This window comes from Corvus kubaryi, unplaced genomic scaffold (genome assembly GCF_017639235.1).
Source record: "Corvus kubaryi isolate FWS band 111438036 unplaced genomic scaffold, C.kubaryi_AGA036_p1.0 66, whole genome shotgun sequence".
Classification (NCBI taxonomy): Eukaryota; Metazoa; Chordata; class Aves; order Passeriformes; family Corvidae; genus Corvus; species Corvus kubaryi.
The window spans coordinates 8939884-8950848 of NW_024582054.1; the positions used below are offsets into that span (position 1 = coordinate 8939884).

At 46.5% G+C, this 10965-nt stretch overlaps 1 long non-coding RNA gene across 5 annotated transcripts; it reads right to left on the bottom strand.

The window, feature by feature from the left end:
• Nucleotides 1-1353: 1353 nt before the first annotated feature.
• On the bottom strand, nucleotides 1354-10954 carry LOC121673888. 5 transcript variants are annotated; one of them, XR_006019352.1, is made up of 3 exons: nucleotides 9735-10954; nucleotides 6396-9328; nucleotides 1354-1572 (listed from the first exon to the last, which is right to left on the bottom strand). It is a non-coding gene; the product is annotated as an uncharacterized LOC121673888 (long non-coding RNA). The 5 variants fall into 5 exon arrangements; XR_006019350.1 differs by having other exon boundaries at nucleotides 6396-9368; XR_006019351.1 differs by having other exon boundaries at nucleotides 9697-10954.
• Nucleotides 10955-10965: the final 11 nt, after the last annotated feature.

Genomic DNA, 10965 nt, shown 5'->3' on the forward strand with positions numbered 1-10965 from the left:
AAGGGTCTCTGCGGAAGACATGCAGAAGCTTCGAGCCGGGAAGCTCCGTAGTGTGTTCCCGTGGAGATGTTCGGAGTTTGTGCTTCGGCCGGTTTGCAGGGGGCAAAGCACTGCGTGTGCTTGGCTCCCACGGGAATAGGGTCCCATCGGTAAAGGCTACTGCGCACGCTGGGATCCCCCGCATGGAGCTCCGGTGCCGCCAGAGGCAGATGCGAAGCACGAAGTCGGCGGCTGGCCCTGGGAAAAGCTCCCAAGCTGAGCATTTCTGTTGTGTGAAGTGCCCGCATTAGCAGCCCGAACACGTAGGGAAAGGCTGACATCTGCGATTTGGTACGAGGCACCCGAGAAATGACAGACCTCCCGGTTCAGAGGGGCGCCCCCGCCTCGGCTCCCGGCGGGGGAGGGACCCACCGAGCCCGGCGGCGCCTGCGGGAGCGGCTTGCCCCAGGGAAGGAAACCTCCTCTCCCGAGCTTTCCTCAAGTCTGAAAACAGCTATGCGGCACAGTCTCTAGATTTGGAACGTTCACGGTCAATGCCCAGAAGTGAAAAGATAGAAGAAGACCTTCGGTATAAACTTTAAGCCTGATTCCAGTGAAAGTACAAATAACAATAGTTTCCAGGCTTTTGTCCCCGGTTTACAAAATAGCACGTAAAATCGAGGTTGCACCGTGGGTCATTTTCCTGAGCCTTTGTGCCAACGCACCTCTGCCTTTTGACTCTTCACTGCATAGTTTATACACCACCGCCCCCCCCGCCCCCCGAATTTTTCAAAGCCCATTCACATCACTGGCCCGAGGTAGAAGGAAACCAGAGCTACTTTATTTTACAAGTGCAGGCGAAACCCGCCCGGGCAGGAGAGACCCTTAGGAGCCGGCAGTGAAGGCGCGGTCGGACGAGCTGCGCTCTCCGCACGGCAGGAGGGACCCGATCGGATCGGTGTGGGGTCCACCCCGCTGTGAGCACGCACACACACACACACCAGGAGAAGAAATTTGGAGACTTGTCGAGGGGGGGAGTAAATAAGAAATGAAAATAAGAAAAGAAAAAAAGAAAAATTCGTTCGGGATTAAACCCGAAAATAATAAGTTTTAAAAGCCCCCTGGCAGAGTAGTTCTGAAAGTTTCTTCTAGCTCTCTTCGTATTTTCTGTAATTTGTAGTTTGTACTGGGCTGTTGGAGTCGCATCAGAGAGGACATATGCCATTCCCGTGGATCTGTGTTTGTATGGGCAAAATAGTAAAGGGCACTCTTCCTACTTCGAGAGGTTTCCGAGCCCTTGCTGGGCAACGGCTAAATGGCACCTTTAAGTACCCAGATACGGGGCAAAGGATGTCTTGTAAGAACGGATGAGAGTATGCTTGGCATAGCTGATATTTATTGAACTATCCAAAATGGAATAAGTTAGTTACAGATAAAGAAACGTTAGGTATTCCATGACACAATTGTTGCACGAACTGCCTTCAATTAAGTTGTTTTATTTTCAGGGCTGTTTTGCAAGCATCTTCCACACGGTTGGTGGAAAGGAGAGATCTCATGGGCTGTTCTGCATTTTCAGGGACGATCAAGTCAATCCTGAGAGGGAAAAAAAAAAAAAAAAAAAAAAAAAAGCCGCTTTAGAAGGAGAAAAACTGCTGCTTCTGAAGGTTCCATGAATTATTTTAAATGCTGTATCTCAGAGAAAAGGCCTCCTATAACAGATTCCTAGATCGTGTCAAATTATAACGAATTGAATCACAAGAAGCAATTACAAAGCAAATATTGTGATCGGTGTTGTGGGTAAAATCGGAGCCGGATTTATAGAGGAATATTAACTCAGATTTTTTTTTTTTTATCAACATTGATTAGAATGGTGTTAAGCCTAAAGACCTCTTCCTGTAGATGGCGTCCTTTGGGTACTGAGTAATCAATAATAGTACAGTCATACTCAGGAGACTTTATTAAGCTTTGGATAATAAAATAATTAATATATTTTTAGTTATATTTTTATTGAAAGTGAAAACCCCTGGATTTATCGTAAGCAAAAATGTGTTTCTCCTTCACGTGGATGCAAATAAAAACTGTTTGAATAAATAAGTTGTTTCTGAACATTTTGTTGTCAAAGTGTTAAATGTCCCCGTCATTTTTATTCAAACACTAACATGATTACAGCCAATTATATATTCACCACTGTTCTTTATTTTAGAGTAATTGTACTTGTCACTAATAAAACAGAGACATAATGGATCGCTACTGTTCTGAATTTTAAAGCAATTTTCTGTAATTTGATTGAATTACACATCATCTCCACTAGTTTTTTATTTCTATATTTTGAAATCCTATTTTCTTGAAAATTGCAGTTCTATTCCTGTTTTGTTGATCCTGAAGTAACGAAACCTTCTGTAACATTTATAAATAGAGCCTCGTCCCTTTTGAAATGTGGAAAATCATGAATTCAGTCCCAATATACTGCAAGCTTTAGACTGAAAATCTGAAAGTCCGGAGAAGTGCCTAAACCAGACCGTTGGCTCAACACGCTGTCCTTCTTGGAAATGAGCAGCAGAACAAGCAGAGAGGAAAAAAATCTCCAGTGTGCATAGGAAGGATTGATGACTTTATTGCAATGATTTGATGAGCTTCTTGGGGCTCAAACATAGAAACACATCAAGACAAGCAGTTCAGTTGCTAGTATTTACCACGGAAGAATAAAGACGGGGAAAATACATGCCAATTACATTCCTCCAATAATTTAGAACCATTATATACTGTCCGTATGTTCTTTTAGGTGGGCGATTATAGGTGAGAAGCCCAGGAGTGACTCGGCTACCTTTAGGAACAGACAACAGAGACGCATAATGATACAGAAGTATACGGAGACACCGTAAACACATAGGAAATACTGCGGTGAGTTATTCTACTGCTCCTCGGGTTGTTTCTCTGAGAATGAGCTCTCAGAGGGCTGAAGATCTGTTGCTCTTTTCCAAAGCCGAAAGCATGCCTTTAATTTAGCAATTGTATCAACCATCAACGCGGAAAGGTACGATCTGCGTTGTCGACAAACACAAATCAAAAAATGATGCAAAGGCTTTCATAAGTTAATTTCATATGACAAAACGCGTTCCCATCACAACAGATAAAGTTAAACTATCGTCTGCAAACCGTGCGATTGAGTAAAAAGGTACGTCTTAGGTACAGTCAAAGACGAATGGTTTCTCCGTTATTGTGTAAGGTAAAACTAAGGGAAGGCGCGGGAATGCGCGGGTGGCTCACTGTGAGATGCTTTCAGTGAAGCTTTAGCGGGACACGATCCCGACCTTCAGTGAGAAGCGCCCTTGTTGCTTTTGCGGATTCCCTCTTGAGTACAGCCACAGAAATTAGCTTGAAGTCCCATTGGAAGGCAGAAAAAACAATAATAATAAAGAACTACTAGTATCGTTTAATTAATTCCAACGTGCACAACGACTTGAGAGCCTTTTCTTGGCCCTTTCTTTGGTGTTTTGAAATTAACGCGAAAATAAAATCTAATGTCATCCTCTGCAATATTCTGCTAGAAGACAAATGGAAATTGGTTATTTGTTGGAGTTTCCGGAGCTACGGTATGATTTCGTTACTTGGTGGCATTTATAGTTTATAACAAACATTCTTTTTCTAAAAACTCCTAGGAAACACAACCTCTGCGTGTGTGAGCGTCTATGCGAGTGCCCTGTCTAAAAGATGGAGAGAAGAAAACACACCGAGGGGATGCATCCCGGCAGAAATCTTTCTGCGTTTTCCCTCTCCGTATTGTCAGTGCCGGGAGAGTCTGTCTGCAGCCTACTTCATTTTCTTGGTCAAATTATTATCGAGGCAAAACTACAAGCCCCAGGCTTTAGCGAGGCATGGTCCGTGCTCGGTGGGAGGGACACAAATGGGATTTAACTTGTTGCCAGTCATTTTTGTGTGTTTGTTTGTTTGTGCTGCTGCTTTAAAAGCGAAACAAATTCCAGAAACAAAGCGGGGGGGAGGGGGAGGCCGGGGAGAGAGGGAGGAGGAAAACAAGCATAAAAGGCATATCATATTAAAATAATACATGGACACACCCACTGATATCAAGGGTACGATATCAGCCCTTCCCCAAGAAACTTATTTCTAAGTGGTAGCGGTTATAATCATCCAACAAGCCCCTTGCCATCACTCCCCCCTCCCTCCTCTAAAGAAAGGAAGAATGAAAGAAAGAGAACATGGAGACCACCCTGCCCGATACAAAAAGTGTTCAGAACAAGCTACATAAAGAGGCAGATCCTGCGAGCCCTACTTGTGCCAGGACACCAAGGAGCGAGCAGGGTCCGCTTCCCGAGCAGCCTCCTTGGCGCTAGCGCCAGCCCCATCATCCCGACACCCGCCAAGCGCGGGTCCGGCCGCGAGCGAGAAACGGCACCTCTCTCCGGCACCTCCTCACGCCTGAGCCCTGACACGGGGAAAGCCAACATCATCTTTACTTCGAGGCTGCCGAACGCCTGCCCTTAGAGGGGTGTACAGTCGATTGTGGCTTTCTTTCTACACCGGGCATTTTGCTGTGGTTACAAGGGGATCCCGGGGCGGGGGAAGATAGGAGGATAGGGGAGGATGATGCGTTTTTGTAGGCCCTAAAATACGGATCCGCAGCTGAGCCGGCCGAGTCCGAGACCCCGCCGAGCCGAGGGGTGCGGTGGAGGCGCGGTGCGGGGACAGGGCCGCGGCGGGACGGAGCAGCGCCGAGCGGGCAGCGGCGGGCGCGGCACGGCCAGGTAGGACGGGCGGATGGGCAGCCCCGGGCACCGGCGCCCCCCCGCGCCCGGGTGCCTTTGGCGGAGCGACGGAGTGGAAACAGCGCTGGGTGAAAGAGAGGGACCGTCTCTGTCCTTCTGCTGCGGAAGGGGTGGAAGGGGGGGCGACTGGGGCGGGGGGGAGAGGGCGTCTTTTCTCTCGAGTCACCGAAAAAACTGCAAAACCAGATCCATGTGTCATTTGCCAAAGATTACGTTTATAAGAGTCTAAAGAGCTTTAGAACAACACCATGAAAATATTCCAGCAACAGTTTCTTAGGAGTCAAAGAGCAGCTAGAGGTCTTCTTCAAGCACTACTTGGGGCTTGTTTTGTTGGGGTTTTTTTTGTTCTCGCCAGCTCTTTCTTTTTCCCCCCGTATTTTATTTCACATTCTTTGCTTCAATATCACAACGCGGACAAAAGCACCGGTCTAGAATGTTTTAATAGTAAACACAACAGAAAATAAAATTATGTATTTAAACCTCGAGAACAGAACAAGATTTTTAACTTGTTCACTTCTCCCTCGCATTTTATTATCAGCGCCTGCATAACTCTGTGGATAATTCTTAAAGGATATTTTAATTTTTTGTTTGATTTCTGTATTAAGGAGAGCTTTCATTACACGGGTACACCTATTGCCTAGGCAGGTGTAACGGCTCATTTCTGCACACTGGCATATAAAATAATAGCGACATTTAGGATCTAAAACACCGCACGTCTTCAAATTGGCAATGAGTATAAAAATATTCTGTTTTGAAAAATTCTGGCAGTGGCAGCTGAACACAATAAATCTAGTGGACGCTCTACACTCCCTAGATAGGCTTTCTGTGGATAGCATTCTACAGCTACAGGAACGAATAAATAAATAAAATCTTCAGCTTTTAATTAAGGCGATTTAATTCAGACCTCTCCACTTCAGCGTAGTCGCCGTGGGAAATGTATACTCCAATGTTTACTCGGATCTCTTTCTATCACTATTCTGTCTTGTTTTACGCTTACGACATCAGCAAAGCTTTCTGGCCCCTACAGCCATTGTTTCCCATTTCGACGCTCTCCGTTCAACATCTGCCAGCCCAAGAAACTTCGTAAAGTTCAACAGGAGGGGAACTCAGTGCACTCAGTTTGTTAATGTCATTGTTTTAACGCTACCTCTCCCCTAGTTGCGCAGGCTCCTCTAAGGTATACAGTACCCTGCTGGCGGTTTCTTATGGTACAGTGCAGCTTCTCAAAAGATCATCGGATGGAGAAATTTAGCTCTTTTTGAAACATTAAAGTAACTGAGCAATTAGTTCTGAATGGGGTGGGGGGAGGGAAGACTAGAGATCTTAAATAGGGGGGCAGGGGGAGAGACACAACACAGCTAGCCCGAAAACAACAGGGATGTGTATGCATGGGAGGGAAACTTAAAAGATTTTTATTTAAAGTGTGCTTGCAAGGTCTTCGGCACAATATGTGCTGCTTTCCTTCAAGGGGCACCGAGTGCCAATAACCATTAGTCATCCAGTAGAGACCTTTCGTTACAGATTTATCTTTAGTGGGAGTTCCCCGAAGGGAACAGAGCTGCGGATTTCAAACCCGGTCCAGTTCCAGTTACACAGAGCGTACCTGCTGCAATAGAAGGGAGAGATACTTACCAGAGTTTCGGGAGTGCGCGGATAGCCTCAAAGTCTCTGCAGTGCTCCTTTCCTCTGCGGAATACTGTCTTGCATCCGAGGCAGTTCCCAGTCTATATTTGATATTAACAGCCTCAAACACGAGGCTCTCCCATAGACATTTTTTTCCAGGGTTTTCAAGCAAATTTCTCGGTGCCACAATGTTATGATGGAAGGATGCTGAAATGACAGGCCTCGTAGACGCTTGTCTTAATCATCGGCTTCTTAATTTAGTTTTAGTGCTGTGGTTTTGTGTGTGTGTGCGTGTGTGTCTGCGCTTGTGTGCGCGCAAGAGAAGCCTCTGACAACCTGCAGCTTCCTAATGACTGACGAGGCACGGCTGCTGCAGCAAAGTAACACTTCCCTGGTGTGAAGACCTCTTACTGGGAAGTTTAGTTCACTACTGTTCTCGCAATCCTAATCGTATAACTTGTAACTAAAACCCATGGAAGAAGGATACAGCATGCTAAACAGACTAATTTCTAATCTCTGGAAGCTGTTGAGGATTAACTGGAAGTTGGCTAGAGGCGGACATCTAAACTTAAATCTACAAATGCGGAAAGAAGTCTGGACCATTGAATGCCTCTTCCTCTCCCTCTTTGCCTCCATTCATCCATCCACCTTCAATTCCATTCACCCCTCTTCAAAATGTTTGACTACCTCTTTCTCTTTGTTAGCGCGCTGCTCCGTCCCCATTCGCCATGCCTTAGCAGCAGGGTATCAGTGTCTGCTGAGCAGTCCTTACCTTAATTGCCCAGGTAACCTGGAATAAAGAAGGCAAGCTTATAGTCAAGGGGGAATAGAAGTATATAAGCGTACATCGAAGCATTTACTGTACCGAATGTGATATTACTGATTGTTAAAACCAAAGTGTCCAGACTCGTTCCATGGAAGCGTGATGCCATCGAAGCGTGGTTATTAAATACCTTTTCTTCATGGCTGAAAAAAACCTCATTCATTTCTTAAGCTGTCAGTACATTTTAGCAGCTTAACTGTCTTGAAAGAGCCCGAGAGTACACAGCCACTATAACCGTGTGAAGGGGGATTGAAGGCTGAAGCTGGGGCAGGGGGTGGTGCAAGGGAAGTACACTATATGCATTAAGTGTACATTGGAGAGTGTATTTTCTTCCTTTGGCCTTTAATTTAAAAACAAAATAAAAATTAAAAAAAAAAAAAAAGGGGGGGGAGGGGAAGTGTGTGGTTGAAACACTATCCCTACGAGTTATACCCAAGAGCTGCACGGAGACTGCCGTTGAATGGCTTCAGCCAGGACGTTTCAGCTCAGCTATTCACCCCCATCCTGACCCCGAAGCTGGATACTCTCAGTCCATCCCCGCCGCTCGGTTCGGTGGATCCACAGCATCGACGAGCATGCAGGTGAGGCATCATCCACCCTCTGCAGAGAGCCGGCTCCCCTCTGCACACCCACCCCTCTTTCCCAGGGCTGGGGCTGTGCGCCTCCGTTCCGTGCACAAGCTCCTGTTCCAGACTCCCCACAAAACCTTTCCTGTTAGAAAATGCTGCCATAAGAGACTTTCTTAAGAGAATTCGGGTTTAGCCAGAGTTGAGCGGTCAAACCTGCCGCTCATGCAGTGCCCCGATGGACAAAGGTACCACTGAAGTGGAGTCGTGTTCGGGGCAGAGCTCAGGAAAGAACTGGCGTTAGAGCAAGCCTCCCGCGTTTCCAAAGTAAATAGCTCTAGTTTTATAAACGGAGCATTTTCTGCCAAAGGGAGGAGAGAAAAAAAAAAAAAAAAAAGACTCGAAAGTTAAAGTCCAGCAGAAATTATAATTGACGTGGCTTCTCTTACATATCCTTTTCTCTCCTGTAAACAATGAATTAATCTTCATGGACTTAGAAAGATATGTACTACATATTGGACAAAACATTTCCTTTTTTGGTAGAACTGTATATCCATGGCACTAAAAAAAATATATATAAATCCTAAATTTGTGCACAGAGTTTTATTCTGCACCCGTGACAAATGACCGAATGTTAAATCTAGATTATAAAATGTTTTTAAAGTGTGCTTCTTTCGGTGTTAGCCTTTTGCTCAGAAATGCAAAAAAGCTAAAACTTCTATTTTCTTCCCTGCTACATTTTCATCCCTGATCACAACACAAAGTAAACTCAGCTTTGACCTAAGAAACACCTCAAGGCATTAAAATTTCAACAGGCAATGTCAGTGTTACATTAAACAAGAACTCCTCCAGTTCGCTACAGAGCTGGGATTTGAATAAAACGTTCAATGTTAACAAACAATACACACGTTTGGCACTTCGTGTATTAAATGGATCAAAGAGATTTGATAAGGCACAATACACCATTTGTACAGACCTGATTGAGTTAATATAATATCAGCAAATTTTACAACGAAATGAATCTGTTTCTTTTCTTTGTGTTTAAAACCAGCACAGATTACAAATTTTAATGATCTGAAAATGTTTGGTATACAAAATCATGCTTATTTCAGTATTAGCAAAAACACAAGAAATTTTTCAACACAAACACCCAGCTGTGTCTATTTTAAAAGCAGTTCAATGACAGCTTGCACTTATGAGCATGCAATCAGCTAATTTCGCTTTTTTTTTTTTCTGTGTTAATCAACACTTTCCTTCCTGCATATCAGAGTACAAATAGTATAGTTACTCCACATCAGTAAATGTTTACGTAACCTGTCCTTTCTCAAGAATCTGGTTACACCGAATCATTACATGCTAGACCGAGTAGGCAAATGCACTGGGCCCAGCCACCCTAATGGGATCCTAGTGAACCATAATGACACATATTAGTTAATGATCATCATAATCATAATAATATGCAGGAAGCTTACCTTTCCTCTTACCTCTTGCCATGGTAGATTCATGTAATATCCTCCACATTGCACTCTTCTTCAAGAAATCCCATACATTTACTTCAGTGTCGAGAAATGAAATAATTATAAATCATCACGACTAAAAAAAAAAAAACCCAACACAACCTAAACTTCTAAAAAAAAAAAATTCAAAACCAAACAACAAACAAAGAAAAAAAGAGCGGTTGCTGATCATTAACGTGTGTGTGTGTGTGTATCAGTAGCAACCTGTTATGAAATTGGTTAAATAAATACAGTTGTGGTAAGGTCATTCGAGGTTAATCCAATGCACAGAGTTCGTGCCATTCCCAATTGCAATTGTTTATTACCGGTCCATTTTACTTGTTCTCGTTATTTACTCTTTCTCACACTCGCTTTTCCTCCCTCCCTCATACACACACATACACAAACACATATATAAAACGCACCTCTGCACAGAAACACCTTCACTGCATTGTGCTCTAACCTGAATTTCCTTGGGATAAATTGTTTTAGCTAGGGTTGAGATGCACGTATTGTTTCTACGGAGCATCTTTTCCTCCAGCACAAACGTGAAGCAGCTTAACGCGATGCTAGACGTTTGTCACAGCTTTGGTCTGAATGCGATCAGCACGCTCTCTGTCCATTACATTTCCCCTTCTCCTTTCCGAGTAAGAAAGCTGCGAGATGTATTTCACTTTGTTTTCCGCTTGATTTTTTTGTTCCCGAGCTGACAGTAAAAAACGATATGCTGTGGACGATTAATACACAACCCTTTGGTCCCGGCAAAGCACGGCCGTAAGCCCGAGCCTTTACCACCGCGTGCACTTGTGGAAAGCGACGGTGCCAGATCCTTTCCCCTGCCCCGGGAGCACCCGGCCCGCTGCCGCCCACCCTACCCCTTCCCCCAGCAAAACTAAACCCCGCGGAACCCAGACCTCGTGGCCAGGCCCACGGGCCGGGCCGGCAGGAAACAGCAGTGTCGATTTCATGGGCTACCAATACCAACATTTATTTTGTACGCCTGGCGCGCGGCCTGCGCTCGGCTGGCTCAATCGGCACGGCAGCGCGAAGGAGGAGGCGGCCGGAGCCCGACGCCTCCCGCGTGGCTCTGGCGGCCGCGCAAGGGAAGTGGCGTCCGAGCGGGAGCGGCGCGGGGCTGAGCGGGCGGCGGCGGGCAGGGAAGCGCGAAGCTCGGCTCCGGCCGCCGGTGACAAGGGGCGAGAGCAGGGGAGGAGATGGGCCGCTCGTCCCCAGCCTCCCAACTCACAGTCCGGAGAGCGGCGGGCACGGCCCGAGCGAGCAAGAGCAGACCCCGTCTTCCCCCGGCAGGCCGCGGGTAGCGGTGTTCGGCCCCCGGCCGCTGCCGCAGCCCGGGCCCATCCCGCCGCCTGCGTCCCCTCCGGACGATTGTTTTGTTTTCTCCCTCGGTAAAATAACAAACAGAAATAACCGGGCCTGGGAAAATAAACTCGCCAAACGACTTCGGCGGGATCCGCAAAGTAGTACGTCCGCCGCCACCGGTGTGCCGCGGCCGCTTCACCCACCCGGCCGCCCACCCCGCCTCCGTCGCCGCCAGAGGAGGGGGCAAAGCGGCTCGCGGCAACTTTAGTCCGCCGGAGGCCCTAGGGGAGCGGGCGGCCGGGCCGGGCCCGCCGCCGCGGGACGGGCGCGAGGTGTTCGGCGCGGGGGGATTTGTGCTCGCGACGGAGGCAGGG